The sequence below is a fragment of the Equus przewalskii genome, chromosome 29 (assembly GCF_037783145.1).
Source record: "Equus przewalskii isolate Varuska chromosome 29, EquPr2, whole genome shotgun sequence".
NCBI lineage: Eukaryota > Metazoa > Chordata > Mammalia > Perissodactyla > Equidae > Equus > Equus przewalskii.
In genome coordinates, this window is record NC_091859.1 from 1,387,578 (window position 1) to 1,411,691 (window position 24,114).

Below are 24,114 nucleotides of genomic sequence, written 5' to 3' on the forward strand. Positions count from 1 at the left end.
AGCAGCTCAGCCAGTCTGCTGCCAAGCACAGAGACCCTGCCTATGGTGCCCAACCCACCACCCAGCACAGAGGCCCTGCCAAAATGAGGGTAAGCTGAAAAGTGGCTGTGGCCAGCCTCTGCAAACACAGAGCACAACTTCCAGCAGACGGGGTGGGATCCAAAATTTCCTGCTCCCTCCCAGTGGTGACAGATGGAGTCTGTGACCTGATACTTCCACAAATGCACTGGCAAAGTATCAGTACATAAAATAACATGAATAACTACAGGAACACTTCAGAGCAGAAGGGAAACGACAAGTCTCCAGAAACGAATCCTGAAGTCACAGAAATTTACAATCTAAATGACAGAGAATTCAAAATAGTTGTCATAAAGAAACTCAATGAATTACAAGAAAATTCAGAGAGCTAGTTCAATGAGCTCAAGAATAAAATTAATGAGCAGAGGGAATACTTCACCAAAGAGATTGAAGCTCTAAAAAGAAACCAAGCAGAGATTCTGTATATGAAGAACAAAATTTAGGAGATAAAAAATAATCTAGAAACCATAAAAATAGAGCCGAGATGATGGAGCAAAGAATTGGTGGTTTAGAGGATAGAAATACAGAGATGATTCAGGTGGAGGGGATGAGGGAACTAAGATTCTTTTTAAATCAAGACATTCTTCCAGAAATATCTGACTCAATTAGGGAAAGCAACATAAGGATTACAGGTATTCCAGAAGGTGAAAGGAGCAGAGAGCGTGTTCAAAGAAAAAATAGCTGAGAACTTCCCAAACCTAGAGAAGGAGTTGGAGTTATATGTAAACAAAGGTAATAGAACTCCTAATTACATCAATGTAAAAAGACACTGTAAAAAGGCATATATTAGTAAAACTGGCAAAAGTCAATGATGAAGAAAAAATATTAAGGGCAACAAGGCAGAAGACAATACCATACAAAAGAACCCTTATCAGACTTTCAGCAGATTTCTCCACAGAAAGCTTACAGGCTTGGAGAGAGTGGAATGATATATTCAAAATTCTGTAAGACAAAACCTTTCAGCCAAGAATACTCTATCCAGTGAAAATATCCTTCAGATATGATGCAGAAATAAAACTTTCCCCAGGTAAACAAAAGCTGAAGGAGTTCATCACCAGAGGACACACCTCCCCATGAGAAATGATCAAGAAGGCCCTCAAGCCTGAAAAAAAAAGAAAGGGTTTACAAAGCTTTGAGCAAGGAGATAAACAGACAAAATCAGAAAACTGATTTTGAAAACTCAAGAGTTTGAAACAGAAAACTCTCTATCAGAACAGGTTAGCAAACACTTAGTTATAATTATATAATTATAATGTTAAAGATAAAGGGAAAGGAAGCAGCAAACATAACTGTAATCATGTCACTTTAATCAGAAACTCACAACACAAAATGGAATAAGTTGTGACAACAATAACTCGAAGGGGAAGGGGAAAGAGATGGAGCCTGCTTAGACGAAGGAAATAAGAGGCTGCAAGAAAATGGACTATCTCTTCTGTGAGATCTTTTACACAAACCTCGTGGTAACTACTAAAGAAAAGATATCAGAACAGAGATAGAAATGATAAATAAAGAGAAAACTGAGAAAACCATAGTAAACAAACATCAAACTGAAATGGCAGTCAGAAATAGAAGGGAAAAGAAACAATGGACATATAGAACACTCATAAAACAAGAGACCAAATGGCAGTATTAAGCCCTCATATATCAATAACCACTCTAAATGTAAATGGATTGAATTCTCCAATCAAAAGACACAGAGTGACTGGGTGGATCAAAAACAAGACCCAACAACATGCTGGCTCTGGGAAACACACCCCAGCTCAGGTGGAAGATGATACTCCAAATAAATGGCAGGCAAAACAAGGCAGGTGTTGCCATACTTATATCAGAAAAAGCAGGCTGCAAGATAAAAAAGACAGTGAAAGACAAAGAGGGGCAGTATATAATGATAAAAGGGACATTCCACCAAGAGGAAATAACACATAAATATATATGCACCCAACACAGGAGCATCAAAGTATATAAAGCAACTACTAGCGGACCTAAAGGGAGAAATTGACAGCAACACAATAATAGTAGGGGATCGCAACACCCCACTTACATCAATGGGTAGATCATCCAGACAGAAAGTCAACAAGGAAATGGTGGCCTTAAATGAAACACTAGGCCAGATGGACTTAATAGATATCTATATCTATCTATCTATCTATCTATCTATCTATCTATCTATCTATATCCATCCCAAATCAGCAGAACGCACATTCTTCTCAAGTGCACATGAAACATTCTTCAAGATAGACCATAGGTGGGGAAACAAGCCAAGCCTCGATAAATTTAAGAAGACTGTAATCATATCAAGCATCTTTTCTGGCCACAGTGCTATGAAACTAGAAATCAACTATAAGAATAAAACTAGAAAAGTCACAAATATGTGGAGACTAAACAACATGTGACTGAACAGTCATTGGATCAATGAAGAAATCAAAGGAGGAATCAAAAAATACCTGGAGACAAATGAAAATTAAAATACAACACACCGACTCTTACGAGTTGGAGCAAAAGAGCTTCTAAGAGGGAAATTCATAGCAATACAGGCCCACCTCAACAAACAAGAAAAATCTCAAACAAGTAATCTTAAACCACACCTGACAGAACTAGAAAAAGAAGAACAAACAAAGCCCAAAATCAGCAGAGGAGGGAAACAATAAAAGTTAGAGGAGAAGTAAATGAAATAGAGACTAAAGAAAGAGTGGAAAGGATCAATGAAACTAAGAGCTGGTTCTTTGAGAACATAAACAAAATTGACAAACCCTTAGCCAGACTCACTAAGAAAAAAAGAGAGAAGGCTCAAATAAATAAAATTAGAAATGAAAGAGGAGAAATTACAACGGATACTACAGAAATACAAAGGATTATGAGAATACTATGAAAAATTATATGCCCACAAATTGGACATTCTAGAAGAAATGGATAAATTCTTAGACTCATACAATCTCCCAAAATTGAATCAAGAAGAAATAGAGAATCTGAATAGACCAATCACAGGCAAGCAGTTTGAAACACTAATCAAAAACCTCCCCAAAAACAAAAGGTCAGGACCAGGTGGTTTCTCAGGAGAATTCTACCAAACATTCAAAGGAGATTTAACACCTATCCTTCTCAAACTATTCCAAGAAATTGAAGAAGACGGAACACTTCCTAACTCATTGTATGAGGCCAACATCACCCTGATGCCAAATCCAGACAAAGACAACACAGGGAAGGAAAATTACAGAACAATATCACTGATGAACATAGATGCAAAAATCCTCAACGAGACATTGGCAAACCAAATACAGCAATATACTAAAAGGATCGTACACCATGATCAAGTGAGATTTATACCAGGAATGCAGGGATAGTTCAACATCTGCAAGTCAATCAATGTGACAAGCCACATTAACCAAATGAAGAATAAAAACCACATGATCTTCTCAACAGGCGCAGAGAAAGCATTTGACAAGATCCGACATCCATTTATGATTAAAAAAACTCTCAATGAAATGCATGTACAAGGAAAGTACCTCAACGTAACAAGGCCGTATATGACAAACCCACAGCCAACATCATAGTCAAGGGGGAAAAACTGAACGCCATCCCTCTGAGAACAGGAACAAGACAAGGGTGCCCACTCTCACCACGCTTATTCCACATAGTACTGGAGGATTTGGCCAGAGCAATGAGGCAGGTAAAAGAAAGACAGGTATCCAAATTGGCAAGGAAGAAGCGAAACTCTCACTGTTTGCAGAGGACACGATTCTATATATATAGAAAATGCTAAAGAATCCATTGGAAAAGTATTAGAAATAATCAACAACTATGACACAATTGCAGGGTACAAAATCAACTTTCAAAAATCAGTTGCATTTCTATAGTCTAATAATGAGATAACAGAAATAGAACTTGGGAATACAATGCCATTTACAATCACACACACAAAAATCGATGAATAAATTCAACGAAGGAGGTGGAAAACCTATACACCAAAAACTGTAAGACATTATTGAAGAAAATTGAAGAGCACCAAAAGAAAGGAAAAAATATTCCATGCTCATGGATTAGAAGAATAAACATAGTTAAACTGTTCGTATTACCTAAAGCAATCTACAGATTCAAGGCAATCCTAATCAGAATCCCAATGACATTCTTCATGGAAATAGAACAAAGAATCCTAAAATTTATATGGCACAACAAAAGACCCCAAATAGTCAAAGCAATCCTGAGAAAAAAGAACAAAGCTGGAGGCATCACAATCCCTGACTTAAAAATATACTACCAAGCTATAGGAATCAAAACAGTGTGGTCCTGGCACAAAAACAGACACACAGATCAGTACAACAGAACTGAAAGCCCAGAAATAAAACCACACATCTATGGACAGCTAATCTTCGACAAAAGAGCCAAGAACATGCAACAGAGAAAGGAAATTCTCTTCAATAAACGATGTTGGGAAAACTGGACAGCCACATACAAAAGAATGAAAGTAGACCATTATCTTACACCATATACAAAAAATAACTCAAAATGGACTACAGACTTGAATGTAAGACATGAAACCATAAAACTCCTTGAAGAAAATATAGGCAGAACACTCTTTGACATCAGTCTTAGCAGCATCTTTTCAAATACCCTGGCCACTCAGGCAAGGGAAACAAAAGAGAACATAAACAAATGGTTCTTCATCAGACTAAAAAGCTTTTGCAAGGCCAAGGAAGCCAGGAACAAAACGAAAAGACCAAGGGGGAGAAAACATTTGCAAATAATATATCCAACAAGGGGTTAATCTCCAAAATAAATAAAGAATTAACACAACTCAACTACAAGAAAACAAATGATCAAAAAATGGGCAGAGTGTATGAACAGACATTTTTCCAAAGAAGATATGCAGATGGCCAAGAAACACATGAAAAAATGTCCAACATCACTAATCATTAGGGAAATGCAAATGAAAACTACAATGAGATATCGCCTTACACCTATCAGAATTGCTATAATTACCAAGGTAAAAAATAACAAACGTTGGAGAGCGTGTGGAGAAAAGGGAACCCTCATACACTGCTGGTGGGAATGCAAACTGGCGCAGCCACTATGGAAAACAGTATGGAGATCCCTCAAAGAATTAAAAATAGAAATACCGTACGACACAGCCATCTCACTACTGGGTATTTATCCGAAGAACTTGAAATCAACAATTGAAAGGGATTTACGCACCCCATGTCCATTGCAGCATTATTCACAATAGCCAAGACACGGGAGCAACTCAAGTGCCCATCAACTGATGATGATCAACTGATAAAGAGGATGTGGTACGTATATACAATTTAATACTATTCAGGCATTAATAAAACACAGAATCATCCCATTTGCAACAACGTGGATGCCCCTTGAAGGTGTTATGTTTAGTGCGATAAGCCAGACAGAGAAAGACAAACAGCGTTTGATTTCACTCCTATGTGAAGGATAAACAAACACATGGACAAAGAGAACAGATTACCGGTTACCAGAGGAGAAGAGGGTGGGAGGAGGGGAAAAAGATAAAGGGGCACATGTACATGGTGACGGGTAAAACCTAGACTATTGGTATTGAGCACGATGCAGTCTATACAGAAACCGACATATAATAACGCACACCTGAAATTACACAATGTTACTAACCAATGCGACCTCAATAAAATAATTTGAAAAAAAAGTCATTATTAAGTGCTACATAAGTTTTGGCTATTGTTAAGCATTATTGTGATTTGCCAATGAGCCTTTAAATTAATCTTAGATGCTGTATCTTTGACTTAATCAGGAGTTGAATTAGTCTACACATATCTTCTTTTTGAAGCCACAATCAACGATTGTGGATCCAGAGTCATTTGTGTTCAGCAGGCCATTAAAACGGCCCACTCTGCCCAAGATCTAAGTCCCCAAGGCAGCTCACTAATGGCTCCTCTGATGGCTTCTCTGTACTCCTGGCCTCTAGATAATTCCTGCCTTTCTCTTTCCCAAGTCTGCTATCTCTACCTTCCTTGACTTCTCCAAATCAGCCTCCTTGTCTATCTCTCATCCTGAGTAACTTCTGGAAGTCTTCTACTTAGTTGGACTTGTAGTCTTAGCTTCTCTGAGTCAGTCCTCTTCTGTTGTCAGTTGTACCCTGCCATGACAGGATCGGATATTCAGAGACTAGAAACAGATGGATTATGATGAATACGATATATTGTGCGCCCACACTCATCTTGATAACAGGTGGCTGCTCAGCCAGCTGAGGTCTTTCTGAGGACACTCTCCCAGGCCTCCCTCTGACCATATGCCCTCCAGTCCAGATGGTGACATGGTTCCCCAGAGTCCTGAATCAACTTAATAGGAGATGGCAGGGCTATACTGATTTTGCCTAGGGTCTAATAGAGGCACAGAGATTTTTAAATTTTTACTTTCTAATTCAGAAAAAAGGAACAAGGCTTATGTGAAAGTCACGTTCACAATGTGGTTTCAAATTCTCTCACAGGAAGTCTAAATTTACGTGATTAAACTAGCATTCATAAATGCCAAGACAAAAAAGCAAATTAATTTGTTTTTTACCGTTGGAAAAGAATAAAGATGACTTTGGATAATGTAATGCATTAGGTTATTTACTTTGTCTATCTGATTTCCCTTTATAAAGATTCCTGCTACATTAAAATAATGGCAAACATATTTGTTACGTTCAGATATACTGAGTATAGGTTCACCTTGATAAGAGATGGAGGCATGATGCTGTCACTTAGAGTTAAAACTACTTTACACCATTTTCTTAAGCTAACCTACTTTCAAACAAATTATGACTTATAGGAACAGTACATATTTGCTTAAGTTCTCTCTGCTTATACAGTGTTTTCTGATACATTCATGCAAGTGTTGATTAAATCTTTCAGGTTGCTTGAATGCTTATGATCACTGAATTATTGGTTAAGCAAATCAAGGAAAAATGTTCCAAGACCAATGTATAGACATTTGGGGTTTAAAAAGAATAAAAATAATATGGCATTATTTAAGACTGGTTGAGAAATTTATAATAACTGCAAAGGAAATAGTTTATGGACTTTTCCAGTTAATTTAAAAATCTTAAGTATTTAAAATTTTAATCCTAATATTTAAACATCTACTTTGGAATATCTAGAAACACAAAGATTCTAAGTTCTAGAAGATAAATTTAAATATGTATATATATTTTCTGATAGAGCAGCATACCTGTTTTATGGGTGTCTGTACCATTCATCTCTGACATTTAAAGCTTCAGTAACATTCTTCTCAGTAACTTGGCTCCTTACTGAAACGTGACAGAATTCTGATGGTGGCCTCCCCTGTTCCTTGTCCCTCATCAGTGGTCCATGTGCCCCCTATTTTCCGTTTCTAACTCTGGAGATTAAGTTCAGTGAAGAAGAAAGTTAGGAAAGGGAGGAAAAACCAACGAAGGACAGAAAAATCAGTGTAGCAGTGATAATATTGCCCAAGTCATGCTTAGTATTTGGGACAATCATATTTTTTAAAAGGTAAAATCAAGATTTTCATCCAAACATAAAGTGAACATGTGTTAAAGATTTTATTTAACTGATTAATTAATCATCATAATGTGAATGGCAGAGCTAGAGACCAATGGACCCTAAATAACAATTTAACTGGTAAAAATTATAAAAGCAACAATCGTTTAAAGTCTCTGGAAATTGTCCTGAGGCTATACAGCAAATGGGGTAGCATACATTCAAGAAAATCTGCTAAATCTTGATAAGAACAGCTAGAGTCTGTGGTATTTCAGTCACAATCTGCTCCATCACCACCCCCGTGTTATAAAAATCTGCCTGGTGTGCTCCAGTCTGGGCAGGTGTGGCCAAGGCAACAGGAGCTCCCTTTCCCCCCAGCTCCTAGTCTGGGGCTACAATTTCATTTCAGGATGGGCAGGCTGCCAGCATTTCTCACCCCTCCTTCCCCACCAACCCCAGCTCTGTTCCAGGCAGACAACACCAAGAGGATCAGGTTGCCCTTATCCCATCCAGCCCTGATTCATAGGGTGGAAACTCTTTCTCAGGTGTGGTAGGCCTTGAATACTGGGTCTCAATCACCCCCTCCCTGGCTCTCTCGTTTGGTAGAGGTTCCATACCAGGAGTGACAAGCTGAGAGACCAGAGGCTGCCACTCCCAGCTCCATTCAGTGGTGCTGGCATTCTGCCCAGGGAGAAAGGTAGGCCATAAGGGTGAAGAGCTCTACAGTTCAGGTTAGGGGACGTACTTTATATGTAATAGATGGAAAAATATATACCATGCAAACAGCAACCATAAGAGACCTGAACTGGCTATGCTAATATTAGATAAAGTAGACTTTTTAAAACAAAAAATGTTACTAGAGACAAATAGGAACATTTTGTAATGATAAATGTATCAAGAAGATATAACAATTATAAACATATATTCATCAAACATTTGATAATATTAACTTAATCAGTGATTAAAGAACAACTGTAGACCACTTCTAAAAGATTCAGATGTATTGACAATAAACATTAATTCCAACAATTACTGAGCACTGATATAGACCAGGAATTGTGGACAGACTTTGGGGACCCAAAGATATAGACAGCTTATCTTGAAGAATTCAGAGGATATAGGTATTTTAAAATTACTAATTTACTAATGTACCATGACAAGCATTCTTATAAAGTATTTGAAGAAACATTTCAACAAAAGGGACTAATTTAGCACAATAATTAAAAAAACACTACTTCACTTTGTTAATACAGTCTTACAGAATGCTTTTACATGATTATTTCATTTGATCATCACAACTATTTACAGTTATACAGCTGGGGAACTTGAAGATCGGAAAAGTCAAACCCAAAAAACTGATTTGTAAATATGTTTACAATTATCAAAGGAGAAAAGCTGCCTACAGAACTGTGTGCATTGTGTGATCCCACATACGCTCACACATACATATACACCCCAGATAAACTAGACCAGAGAGTTGGCTTTGGAAACATACAAACCAGGGTGCTAAAGTAGTTATTTTAGAATAAATAAGATGTGGGTGTTATTTGCTTTATTCCTTTTTCTTATATATATTTTTTGATTTTTCTCCAATGGATGTGTATTGCTTTAGACATATTAAATTGACGAAACAATGAGTTGGACCTCTACCTCATACCATAAACAAAAATTAACTGAAAATGTATCATAAGCCTAAATGTAAGAGCTAAAACTATATGACTCTTAGAAGACTAAGGAGTAAATCTTTATGACCTTGGGTTAGGCAAAGCCTTTTATACACTACCAAAAACAAAAGCAACAAAAGAAAAAAATAGATAAATTGAACTTCATCACAATTAAAACATTGTATTGGAAATAACAGAAAGAAAGTAAAAAGACAACCACTCAATGGAAAAAAATAGCAGCAATCTATATATATGATAAGGGACTTGTAGCTAGGATATATACAGATCTCTTGTAACTCAATAATAAAATGACAAATAACCGCATTATATAATGGGCAAAGGGTCGGCCATTTCTCCCAGGAAGCTATGCAAGTGGTCAGCAAGCATGTGAAAGATACTCAACTCATTCGTCATTGGGGAAATGCAAATCAGAACCACAATGTCATATCACTGCACACCCACTGGGGTAGTTATAGTAAAAAAGACAGACAATAACAAGCATTGGAGAAAATGTAGAGAAATTGACATTCTTATACATTGCTAGTGAATGCAAAATGGCACAGCTGCTTTGGAAAATAGTTTGGCAGTTCCTTAAAATGTTAAACATAGAGTTATCATAGAATCCAGCAGTGACGCTCCTAGTAATACCCATGAGAAATAAAAATACCACATGTCCACACAAAAACTGTACATGAATGTTCATAGCAGTATTATTCATAATAGACAAAAAATGTTAACTACCTAAATGTTTACCTGATAAACGGATAAATAAAATGTGGTATATGCATACAAAGGAAGGTTATTTGACAATAAAAAGGAAAGAACTACTGATACTTGCTACAATGTGGATGAACCCTGTAAAAATTATGCTAAATGTAAGAAGCCGGTCACAAAAGACTACATATTATATGGTTCCATTTATATGAAATGTCCAGAATAGGCAAATCTATAGAGACAGCAGGTAGATTTGTGTTGCCTAGAGATGAGGAGGGAAGGAGCAGGGGACATTGAGGGTGACTGTTAATGGGTACAGGTTACTTTTAAGTGAGAAAAGATGTTCTAAAATTAGACTGTGGTGATTGTAGCACAACCCCGTGCTACAATAGTAAATATAACAAATCTACTAAAAAACATTGAATTGCACACTTGAAATAGGAGTATTATACAGTATGTGCATTACATTTCAATAAAGCTGTTAAAAGTACTATAATATCTTTAGAGTGCATTACAGTTAGCAAAGACACTTTCCTAGACATTTCTCTTGAGCCTCACGATAATTTTTGTTGCTGTTTCCTAATAATAGGTATTATTTTCAAAGAATGTTTGAGAGAGGGAACTGAGGTTGAAAGAGGCCATGACTTGCCTAGAGCCACATCAGCAGAGCTAGGACATGGACGCTGGCACTTCGGGTGCTGAATCTCCTGCTCCTTCCGTGGCACGTGCCGCTGGTTGTGTTACACCTGCAACTAGCAGATTCCAACACGTTCCTTATGCTCACCTAGATGATGCACCTGGATGGGTACCACAGTTTTGTAAAATCTAAAGCAGAATTGTTTGGCATTATTTGCATGCAACACCATAAAATTGAATTTGTTTAAATTTCTGTGAGCCAATTGAAAGGAATGCATACGAGTTGAAGAAAATAATTAATTTTACTACATTGCACAGACCTCCTAACTGGGAGCTGAGGGGGTGGGGAGGCTTTACATAAGCAATACTCCTTAGAGCTCCTTCACATCTATGTTCATATTCACTGCGCTAAAATTCCCAAATCAAAGACAAATTGAAAATGAATGAAAACAATAACAGGTCTTTTAATCCGTGATCATGCATATATAACCAGACATTTATACTTTTAGCTAAGTTAAAACACTACATTTCACTCAACGTGGATCAAGAATAAACAAATAGCTTTGACGATTTTAATGTAGTTTGTGAGAAAGTGCCTGAGCAATGGTGAGGGGTGAATACACTTAGTGGTCTGACTGATATTTTTGGAGAGGGCATGCCGGTCTCCCCGTTTCTGCCGCAGCTCTTTACAGAGCACTGCATTCTGAATCTGAAACAACACTTCCTGGGATGCAAAATAAAACCATTAGTTCTCTTTGACCCCATTCCAGGGTAATTTGACTAGAAATTAATAACTGTCAGTGGAGATACTTTGCGGGCACTAAGGCGAGATGCTGGGTGAGTCATCCTCAGATTGCTCACATTGCATACCACGCTTACGTTCTGAGATTGGGTTACAGACTGGAGTGGGGAAAAGGATTTTAATTTGCAAAACAATTATTGCTTTTTCTGAGGTCATGAATTTGGCTTTCTAGGTGCTTTAAAGTGTTGCTTAACCCAATTGCTGAGTAACAAGCAAAGCTAATGATACCGTTGGGGAGGCTTTGTAACATAGTGTTCAGGGGTGACATTTGAATGGGGCTTCTACGAAACATTTAAAAATTATTCCATGACTGCACTATAAAACAACAAAAATAAACAAACAAATCAATGTCACATAATGTTTACCTAAATCAGAACACATGGCATCTTCTTGAAGAATAAAAAAATAGGCTCTGTAAGACAAAATTTAAATTGTGATTGAAATTGTATTTAACTAGACTTTTTCTCCTCTCGGAAAATTACTCTTCATCCTGCCCCTGGTCAAAGAAACAAACTATTTTTTTCTTTCTTCCTCCATTTTCTCCCGTGCTACTAATGCACAGCAGCAATAGTCCTGATTCTTGGAAAGCTTTACAGAGCTTCTTAAAGAGCAAGAGTCGTCTCTTTTCGCTTTCTAATGCCACCAAACTCTCCTTTGTTGAGTGCCCTCTTTGTGTGAGGGGCTTCCCATATGTGACCTCACTCATCTCTCAACATATTGAGACGCGCTTTTTATCTTTATATGAGAAAAACGAGGCTCACACAGGCCTGGTAACTGCCAATGGTCACAGAGCAAGTAATGGGAAGCACAGGCTTGGAGCCTGGTTCCTAAATTCATCGTGTAGTTTTCTGCTGCCCTATTCAACAACTCTTTGCCCGTCTTCAACTGCCCTTACCAAACTGTCAGGATAATGGTGGAGTCTGGCGTCCCACAGCTAAGTTCTCAGGACCCATGAAGATAAGTTTGTGCTCATGAGGCACCTTTGTTTTGTGTCTTCAGCAACAGTTTAAAAGGACAGGTGAAAATGTGCACATGGCACAGAGGTGCCATGGAATTCATGTGGATGGTGGCAGTGGCACCTGAATTCCCTGGGGGGGCCTCAGGAATGGTTGGAGACTGACAATCTGGAAGCTAAGCAGCTACCTTTGAACACGAAAGAGGATTGTGGTTGTGCTTATATTTCACTTCTGAATCTTCCCCTCCAATTGCACTTTAGCCAGAAGAAGAAATTTGGATTTAGGTGCAAAAATGTTTGGGTATTGCAACAAGACATAGCTAGGTTTGCCTCTCATCACTGCTGTTCTTACCAAATGAAATTAGGCAGGTTAGTCAATATGAGTCTCTCTCCTCATTTGTAAAATGTGGATCGCAAAACTTATCTCTCGGAATTGTCCTGGGCATTAAATTAGGCATCTAAGGACTAGCAGAACGCACTCAGCAAATGTTAGTAGGCTTCACACTTCTCAGAAATCCAGTGAATAGAGACAGCCAGAGAAAGATTGCTTGGGTAGATTTTGTACGTGATTCCAGGAAACTTCTAGGCTGGCAGCCTGGGACTCATGTGTAGCTGCTAAGGCGTGCCAGTTCTGTCGTGTTTCGTAATTTACCAAGCATTTCCAACCCACTATTTCATTTTATTTTTACAAAATCCTCATTGTAGGGCTATGACTGGCAGTTTGCATGTCCACTGTTTCAATTCCATTTACTGCAGTTGAGGGGCTGGTACTCAGAGAGGGCACAAACCTTTATGAAAGTCATAGAATTGTCAGGTGGCGAAGTCTTTTCTTCATCAGTGTCTTCATCAGGGGTCTCCTGAGAGCTGGGGACATGGCAGTGCTGCAAGGTCCATGACATTCAGATCAGCTTGAACCCACAATTCCCACTTCTCTGATTCCCCTGTGAAATGTGTCTTCAGTAGAAAAGCATGACTTTCAGTGGACAACACAGAATACATTTTAGTGATATTTTTGTAAGCTTGACAATTTATGCTGATTGATTTGTTGTGTCAGCAAAACAAATATCATTTCTATGTTTTCAATTACCATTTGCATTTTATACCAGTCTACTCATCTAATGAATTAAATATGCATTGATTTCATTTCAGAAGGGTGAGAGAAGTTCCTATCGTAAATAATTTAACTGAAAAAATTTACATAAATTGAATTCTTGGCATTTCATTTTAATAGTATTGGCCATGTAAAGTAAACAGTAACCTAACTTGGTGGGGTTTTCTGCATTTTGTCACTGGAAAAATTTTAAAGTAACATCAAGTTTTCTTTTAAAGTAAGATTGTATTAAGGGAACTGTTCAGATGAGCAATTGTAGTTTTCTGATTTCATTATATGCACCATAAATGACTTCTTTTGGAATGTCTGTTGGTGTGCACTGCTACCTTAAGAAAAGAAAACAGGAAGAAGATAATGTTTACTGATAAGAAACATCAACCAACAGTGCTCGAGGGTGTGGGGAAGGTTGTGTTCTCCACAGCACCTCTATTTCCCACCAGATGCAGCCTGGTAAGGCACTTGGATTGCTCCATTCAATTTCAACTAGTAGCCATAATGAATCCAATTACTCTATAACCTCACTAATTTTAGTATTAATAGCTCTCTTTCTAGCCTTTGGTTTCCTAAATAACTATCCATCCACATATGGGTTAAGGACTTTCCTTGGTTTCTTTAATAATTAATGGATGGTTGCATTTTCAATAGCTTCTTAAAAAGCCAAAGATCATTTACTGTATTTGGAAAAGTCCCATGGACGTCTGACAGTACATGGCAGTTCCTTGCATCTGTGAATGTCTTATTTGGTCATCAATGTACAGCTATCACTTAGATAGACTCTGTCAGGGGAAGTAAGCCTTGTTAAGCTAAATAAAAGCCAGAAATCACTGTTCTATCATTCCAACTAAATGGGTGATTTTTATGCTGGAAGAACAGTCCACATGCATTTAAAGTAGCAAGATCTCCGTGGATTCAACAGAACGCTAAGGTGAAACAGAGATGCTTTCATTGCATAATACAATGAATCAGAAACATGAAAATTTTTAAAATGTAAGCCTAAATGTCAGACTAGAGAACAATAACAACTCAACTTTTTTACTATGCTTGATGGGAGAATGTTAGAAGAAAATATTGGACTTATCTTGCAGAAACTCAGTCAGATATATTCATTACTCACTTGTTTCTGCATATTAACCCTCTCTCCCCAGTTTCACTCTATTTTACTCTAATTCCTTCCCCTGTCCACCTACTCAACTCATGAGCTGCATGGTGGATATCCAGTTGGGAATTGAGATGATAGTGCCCTGTTTTCTTTGGAAGCACTTCCCATCCCTACAAGCGGCCTTCACCTCTATCATACTCAAAGCACATTTTTGATAGCAAGTATTTTGTATTTCCTCCTCTTTTATCAGGAAATGAAATTCAGAGATAATAAAATATCATAAAAGAACATATTTTAATTTAAAAAAGAACATAATTTAAAAAGAACAATCTAATGCTCTAACTATAAAATAAAGGAAAAAGTGAAAGAATGTAATTCATAATAAAATAATATGTAATACATGTTAATACGTAAGTGCTCAGGTGTGATTGTACTAGAAAACGTAATGAAGTAGTCAGATGCTTGCAGCTACTTATGATGACTACCTGGAGTTAAGATAAACAAGAGAGAAGCCATTCTGTATATAGGAAGGAAAATTAAAGGGCAGAGGAGTGGGTGGAACCCCAATTAAAACTAGTGGAATGATAAGTAATAATAACCTGACTTATATGTAAATGATAAGAAAAAATAAAAGAACCTTAAGCAAGGTACAGATAATGATGCCATGGCAAATTACAAATTGTCAAAGTGGAGAAAATTAAGAATTAACAAATGAGCTAGTCTTATTTATAAGCATAATGTAAAAGTAATTTCTATCTTGTGACATAGGTTGGGTCAGTGATGCAATGACACAGAAAACACCACGCGTCTGAGCTGGTGCTTAGTGCTTGAGTGTCTGGTAGATAGGTGAGAGGTGTGGAGGTGTGAAATTATCTCCATCGGTGGGACCCTCCTGGGCACTGAGGGTGTCTGGCACCCCTGGCTCTTCCCACCAAATGCCTGTAGGGCCCCGCCAATGTGGTAAGAACCAAAAAAAAAGAAACCACTCTCAAAATTTCCAAAATGCTCCCTAGGTGGGGGTTCCTTTCTTGTGGGGAAGCGCGTCTTAAAATCATTTCTGTTTTTTAAATTAAGCCATCACAGTAAGAAGTGTTTTTGCCAAATTAAGCTTTAGCGTGATGTCACCCATCTATCCTGAAACTCAACACTGCATTTTCTACAAATATAGTATTGAGGATGCTGTCCACATCTCACAGAGTCTTCTATGTAGAATAATGGGAGAGATCAAATTCTGACTCAATACTGGAATCCTTCAACTTCTCCTGAGTACTGTTTACTTTGAGTGATGTATCTAATCATCTTTCCCTCTGGTGTTGGACAAATGAAAGCTTGGAGTCAAATTTCTGACCTGTGTCCAGCAAGTTGATAGAATGGCATAGAACGCCTTGTATGTATTTACTTCATTCTTGATTTTTGTCTTATTTTCTACCCTCTTTCCTCTTTTGCTTTTATCACTTCATACATGTACCTGTTTTTAAAATAAATAGATTTTCCCTCTTGGGACAAAGTAACTCAAAACTTCCAGTTTTAAGATTGCAGACTGAACACATGTGGTGAATTCCTTCTTGCACCAAATCTTTAGAATAGTTCATAGCTGTGGTTGCAAATTAGAAGGCCCCTTTGGAGGACCAGAAACTGTGAGGATGGAAAGCAGATGTTGTCTACCCAAGAAAGCACCACAGGATGTGGAGCCCGAGATAACGGGCATGATGCTGTGAGGAGGCCAGCTGGTCAGATACCAATGTGCTCCATATCACCAACAGAATTTGGTGAATGCAAAATATTTTGGCTTGGAATTTGGTATTAGGGCATCAAGGCCAATAATTCCCCAATGGACGGTTGTGGGGTGAGATTGCTTTTTAGCTGTGGTAATAAGTTCTGGGAAACAGTAGGGTTCTCTATAAGTTTTTATCACATGATGGTTCCCCTGAATTGCCATCATGAGCTGCTTAGACAAAGATAGCAATCAATAAGCTATACTTCAGTAACAACAAAATTAACTGCTAGGAGGTAGCTTCATAGTGATGAGTATTTTGCAGCATGTGTATCCTGTAAGCCACCCTAAAACATTGAAGTGGGTTGTAAACAATCTAATGGTGTGATTATTAGTCATATTGCTCTAGTAATGCAACTACATATAATGGCTACATTTTAATCGTCTTCCTCCACCCTGTTTTTAAAATCCCTGCTAGCTCACTCAACATTTCATCATTTAATTTTAATGTTTATTCTAACTATTTTATTTATTGCTACTGAATGTAAATAATTTTAGGTTTGGTTTGATATAAATAATTCACCCTGAACTTAAGTCAACTTTTCTTTCTTGAAGCATCTGTAACTTCTGATTCTGCAAGAAGTTATTCAGAGAAATATACCTCTTCCTAGTGAATAATAATATAATAGTATGCCGTCTGTCATATACTAAAATGATGCAATTGACCAACTGTCAGGAAATGTTCTCTGAAATCTTTTCTAGCAGTCATCCTGAATTACTCTGCTGGTTGTAGTTGGGGATGCAGTCTTGTTGTAGAAAGAATTTTCTCCCCATGAAGTTAATTGGTTCAGGTAAGGAATGAATGTACAACCTTAGCCCCATAAGCATCACACTCTCTAACCAAATGAATTGCTTAAATAATATTTATTACTATTATATATAATAACCTATTGTTTATTAAAATCCTGATGCCAACTGCTTTCTGCATGTGTTCATTTATTTCCAACTGTCTTGGGAGTTAGAGAAAAGCCAGTGGAAAGATAGAAAAAAGCCGAGAAATAGAAATGGGTAATGTGATGAAGTATAAATTAGCTTTAGACATGGGCACTGAAATTCATTCAAAAGCTTTTCATCTCAGTTTGGAAAAATCAATTGTGTTGGTTTCCTTGCATAAAAGTGAGTTTTATTAAGCATTTAGCATAGTGACACATGAAAAGTCCACTGTATTGTTTCTCTTCTCTGTTTAAAAGAAGCATGCCGCTCCTCCTGGGAGGTGGGAGATCAGTTACGTATTCCTAACGAACGTGCACAGCTGCTTTTGTAGTCTTGAGGTTTGAAGCGCTCCTGTTTGTCCAGTACTTCATGATGTGCCACAGAAAACCAGAGAAAGAAAGGCTGTTTGTTTGCTTTTTCAGGGGCCAGGGAAATTAAGGTTCGACCTGTTGGAGGGCAGGAGATTTCCTTAGAGAAGAAGGGATCAGAGGCTGACTGCTCCTTGGGGTGGTGGAGACCAAGTTCTCACCACAATGTAGAGTTTAGGAGGTGTCCTAACTCCCAAATGATATCTGTGTGGGTGCAAGGGTGGGCTGTGCATGAAGGGCTGCCATGCATGGACTAGAGCTGAGGTGCGGGGTGAGGATGTGGGTGCCAACTGCGAAGCAGGCCACCTTCGCGCGTGGATGGGAGTGAAGAACATCTCAACTTTGACCAAGATCGCTCCTCTGTTGTTTCCTCAGGATTCTGTAAGCTCAGGGGTCTTCTTCCTAGGAGAGGGAAGGGAGCCATTTAAAATGACCGACATTGCTGACCATGGCACGTGGGAATTCTGAGGAGATCGGATGTGATGTAATAAGAAAAAGCGACATTTCTTAGCACTTTGAGTATGAGGAGCAACTGATAGGTTAGCGTGCTCACCTTGCTCCATTCACTCCCGAGGGTTTCTAAAGGAGTCACTGCTGCTCCTTCCCGTTTGCATTCTTATTCCCTTTAAACTCCTATACACACAAAAGTGTGAAAATTGTCTTTTTATTTTGCGGAAACTCTTTAAAACAGAGCCAATGTATTTGAACTGACAGTTATATTAATAAATATGTTATATTATAAACATGTTATATTAATAAAATAGAAATTACTTCTAATCAGTATAAATTCAAGTAACAGTCTGTAACTTATCGTGTAAAATAAATATACTGTAAACCTCCTTGTTAATTTGTGAATTTCCAGAGACCAACTAGTAATTGTTTGACTTCTCGTTATAAAGAATGCACCCAAGTGACAAATAGAATCATCAGTTGAATATGCTGAGGCTGGCATAATTGAATATGTCATGGGTTGGTATAAGCTATTTGAAAGTACCCCAAAATGGACGATAGACAAACACAACTTCTGAGTGAATTGGTACAGGATTCAGAAACTACAGATTTTTCTTATGATTCCATTAAGGAATAGTTATCTGAAAAGGTGAGAATGGTAGTTCAGATTAATGATAACATCAATAAGCTATTTGAACTCAATAGGCTAAAAATGAACACACAGAACACAGCAATTAAGCACATTTGGTTTAAGTAGAGCGCCCTTACTTGCCAGGAAACTTACCCACGGCATTTATGTTTCCACTGGGAAATATTTATTGGGATTGGGGGCAACCAAAGCATTTCAAAAAAATGGGAACAATAACCAAGTTAAAAAGTCTTCAGAAAGAAAAAAGCCCTCCTGGCCATTATTATTTTAAATTCTTAGAAAAATAGAGCATATATTAAGAATAAAAGGTATTCTATATGCATGAAGAGAGCAGTGAAAGCCTGGTTGGGAAACACATCAGGCCAGACGAGCTCAGCTGCTTTCCTTTTATCAAATTACAAAGTGGTGGAGGGAATTCAGTAGACATAATATATCTGGACTTTACTAAATCATTTGCTTTATGCCTTATGAAAACTTAGTTAAAATTTTAATTAAAATTAGCCTAACTATTTACACCAACACACAGCCTGATATAAACTCATAAATAAGAAAAGGGAGATGAGATTTAGCAGCAATATATCAGTCAAGGAAGGAGGTGAAAATCGCCTGAATGGGCACTGGAGGAGCAGTTGGTCCTGAAAGACAATGAGAAATATTAAAAGGATAGAGAAATGAGATGCTAATTCTGTGTTACAGAACAGAATGGACTTCTCGAATATTATAATTCAATATTCATTTTGAGGGATCTGGAAAAAAAGGGATACTTTTACAATACAGGAAACAATGCAAATATTATCAGTTCATAGATGTGCTACCAAGAGGGTTTCTGATCTGCCACCACCTGATAGTTTTGTTTCTAGAAAACCTTTACTTATCAAAAGTTGTTTTGTAAAAACTGTTGTGTCAGTGAGAAAAAAGGGCCTCAGGTCCTAAAGAGTTTGAAAATTGCAATAATAAAATTACATTTCCTCTATAAAGTTTAATAAATATTACCTTAGATCCCATCTAGATTTTGGTCATTAATGATGACCTTTGTGTTCTCATTACCACTAACCCATCCATTAGCACAGGGCATCCATATGTTCTTATCATCTTTATTACCCATACAATGATAAAGAAAACAGCTGTTATAACAGTTGCTTCAATTCTTTTCCTTATATGAATGTGTTGGCACCCAGACATGATCCTGATGCAACTGATAATCTGTGTTTTGCAAAACATGTTTTGCAACTTATCAATCACATCATTTCCAATTCAGAACACAAAAATTCACACTGTCAAATAAAAGCTGTATGTAGAAGTAAATTGTTTAGCAACACAACCAAAAAGCATCTCATTCAGGGTAACTGGCTATAATTTTCAGTAGCTGCCACTAGATGGTGAAATCCTATGACGTTATTGTACATAGTGACATTCTAGCAGATTCCAGAGCTCCCCACTCCGAGTCCTGAGCTTGCTCCCGGGGGGCTGATTGCACAGCTTTCAGGACACCATAGCAGAAAGACCCACTGACCTGGTCAGGGTAGGGAGGTACGTTTCCTCTCTATTCTCCTTGCTGTCACAGCCCCCCCACACCCCAACATATGCTTATAAAAGTTGGCTCTGCCTTATAAATTGCCAAAGCTTGTAAACCAGAAAATATGGGAATGTGTTAAACAGATATGCAGTCTTTCCCTCTAGTAGTACGAAATTCTTTCTAAGGAAAACGTACTGTTACTATGAATCACAATTCTTTTTTCATCACTCTATAGAAATGTAATTGAAAAATAAAACACTGGGCTTTTTTTTGGACCAAGAATTAACATAAATTGTGAAAAGAAAATGGGTAACAAAAATGATATTGTCACTTTGGAATTTGGATATTTATCAACACTTGGAAGTCAGAACTCTGTTGTTTCCATAGAATTAGTTCACATATTAGGCAGAATTTTAGCTGATTAAGAGTATTAACTGTCTTTCGAGGAAAAAAATTAAAAGTATACAAAAATATGTTTATTTGCCAACCAAGAACAAGCATGAACATTTAAAAGAAAAACACCAAAACATAAAACAAATATATCACGTTTCATGTAGTCGTTGAGATGCCACAATATTGAGATCAGGTTTTTATTGACTTTAGCAGTTATTTACTTTTTTTCACTGAAATAACAGAGTTATCACAGTCTGACATGCACAGTCAATCTCCAAGGTCGTAGAGGGGGGATGCCTCCTGAAGCAGCCACAAAGTCTGCTTGTCAGGGCCCGCCTCACTCCCTTTGGAGGAGCATCAGGTTTGACAAGAGTTCTGCTGTACAACAGCTTGGGAAACACAACTCATTAAGTTCCCAGTCAGAGTTGAGGGTGGTCCATGAAGCCATCTCTGCCCGCCATGCCTTTGTCTTCCCAAATCAGACAGGGCTTCTGGAGTCCGGACAACGCAGAACATAGGGTCTCCAAGGAAACCAACTTATTATGGTCTGCAGAAGCTTTCCTCTGAAAAAACGAGAAGTTTTCTTGGGCTATAAGATCTTCTGGACAGGAAGTGTCTAGCTTGGATTTGCTGACTTCCTTAGTGAACACACTGTTCACACTTACAGTGGTGGATGACATCTGACTTAGGAGATGTCACCCGTAATAAAGACTTAAAAGGTGGAGACAATTGGAATGAGGCTGTGGAGTGATGGCAGAGGGTTATAATTGTATAATCAGAGGTAGAATAGAATTTTTGTGCCATAAAGAAGACTTATTTTGTATAGGAAAGCTAATTATCTATGCCAAGGTAGACCTCAAGACCTAGTCTGAATGGGAGCCATTCCTGAAAAGAAAACTACCACTGTTCCTCTACTGCAGGAATAAAACGAACTGGTGAGTTGTCCACTGGCTGCCTGGTAGGGACTTTTATTTTAAAATGTAGTCCAGATTTTGGTTTTATTCAGGTATAGTAGGGCCAACAGATCAGGAGACGATTGCCACTGAAGAGTTTGCTACAGTCCCCAGGGGAGCGGAGATGCCATGCTGTTCAAGACCACAGGGGCGAGCAGCAGGGCAGTCAGGGGGCAGAGCGGTGAGGTGGAAGCATGGGCAAAAGCCTTGATCTTGGTTTCTGGGGAAGAAAGGGGTGAGGCAGGACCAGCAGTTGAGCAGTCTTTGGGATTGGACAGTTTGAATAATTTCCAAGGGCTCTGGGCTACAAAAGTGGTCCCTAGTTGTCTAGTACCTGGCCTTGGGGTGATCAGGGCAGAGAAATACTGCCTCCTGGAGTGTGGAAGTCAGACAGAGGAGAGGGATCTGAGTATGGGCTCTGGATTGGTGAGTTTGCATGTGAAAGGTGCACTTCCAGGAGAGTAATTTGCTGTCTCTAAGAATCGGCTAACCATGGAAGGGCAATCTCTTCCCAGTCAGTGGTGTCCCAGATGCCAGAGCTCTAAGAATACAGGAAATAAGGAAAGATAGTTAACACTGGACTCTGGAATGGGAAGAAGAGTCAAGGTGGTGAGAAATTTAAGATCTTAGCCCTAGTACCCTTTTTGCTATAATTGTAATGTTCCAGGGAGTCTCTCACCCCAGGGCCTTTGCATGTGCTATTCCCTCTACCTAAAGCACTCTTTCAAGCTTATGTCCATGGCTCCTACCTTATTTCCTTAACATCTTTACCTAAATTAACACTGTTACAAAATCTTTTTCCATCACCCTATTTAAAATTGCATCCTTCCCAGCAGACTCTGCTTATTTTTCTTGATAACGCCACTTCAACATTTATTTTACCTGTTTATTATGTCTCTCCTATAGCTAGAATGCAAGCTTTATAAAATCAAGGTTTTTAAGAATATTTTGTTCACTGCTCTATCTCCATAATCTTGAACAGTGCCTGCACATGGTGGGTACTTAATAAATATTAGTCAAATGAATGAAAAAATGAATAAGCAGTGATGTTCAACATTCAACTTCAAGCTATTTTCTGTTACCCTGAAGCCTCCAATAGCACAGCCTTGGGTGATGGTGCTTTAGACAATGAACGAGGAGTAGTGTCCAATTGGGTATGAAGTGGTACAGAGAGAAGGTGGTAGCTCTAGGAGAAGAAACCACTAGTAGGGATCAAGAATTAGGCAAAAGCAGGAATTCAGATTAAAATTGAATAATGAGAGATATCCATAAGAATTGTAAGCCCTCAGCCCTCCTGAGGGGGCCAGGAGGGATATCAATTTCCCCAAGCACGTGGCATGGGCAATCACATCATTTTATCTGCATGTTCAAAAAAAAGTGACTCCCGATGGCTGGAGTGCTGGAGTACATAGGAGTTACAGTGACATTGCAAGGTAGTCTTAGGTAAAAGATAGAAGCATTTAAAGAAAAAAAATAAGAAGCAGCAGCAAATCTGACTTTCTAAGGTAGGTGTGATTCACAGGAGAAAGGAAGCAAATGGAGTTTTGTTGAAGAGTGAGGAGACAAAGCCATTGCTAGTGTCACTCTTGGTCCTTCCTTGACGACGTTCTCAGTATGTTCCACTGATAAGTAAGAAACAGGAAATCTCAGCATAAAATCTCATCATTTGTTAGTCGACAGCGCAAGAACCTGTGCAATAGCAAAACAGCCTCTCGATAAATCTAAGCACTCCTCTTGTTTCTAACTGCTTGGCAAAGTTATTCTTTTTACACATTTTCAAGATTCCACTTTGCAGATATTTTTTCCCAGTCAATGCAATACTTGCTTGTTTTTGTCACCTAATTTTTCAATCACCTACTTCTAGCTGATAATGAAAGAAATGAATAATATCCCAAGTGTATGCTTAATTGTGTGTTTGCATTATTAATAGTAGGATCTCCTGGTACACAATAATAGTCGACCATTCCTCTAAACTGGGGAGGGTTTAAGTTATGGTTACTTGGGATGTGACAAGCCTCCCATGCACCTGCAGAACGAGAAAGCTGACGTTTGATGGTGAAGCCTGGCGATGGGACACAGTATACTTCAAACACGTTCTAGTATATGTGAATAAAAAACATTTTTTTCTGTAAGTGATACAGAGAAGATATTTAAATATTGAGGAAAGCCTTGTGATTTTTACATTCACAGCTTTGTCAAAAAGATGTTATCTTCCCACAGCATCATGTTATCAAAGATGCAAACTTTAAATCAACAGCTGTTACACCTCCAGCAAGTTATGAATTTTTCCTGATTTATAGCAATCATTCCTTTCATTTCTTTTCTCAGTTAAGCAGGGAAATTAAGGTTATTTTCATGTAAAAGAAACATACATTGTGGCTTAGTGTGCACATAATCCACATCTCTTACCTTTTCAATTAAATTGACATTGAATTGAATGTGATCTGAGGGTGCTTTTTGATTAATAGCAGAAATATTGTTAGTAAATAGTAGGTGGAGATGACACTATTGACATAAAAATAAAGGGAAGGTAACACA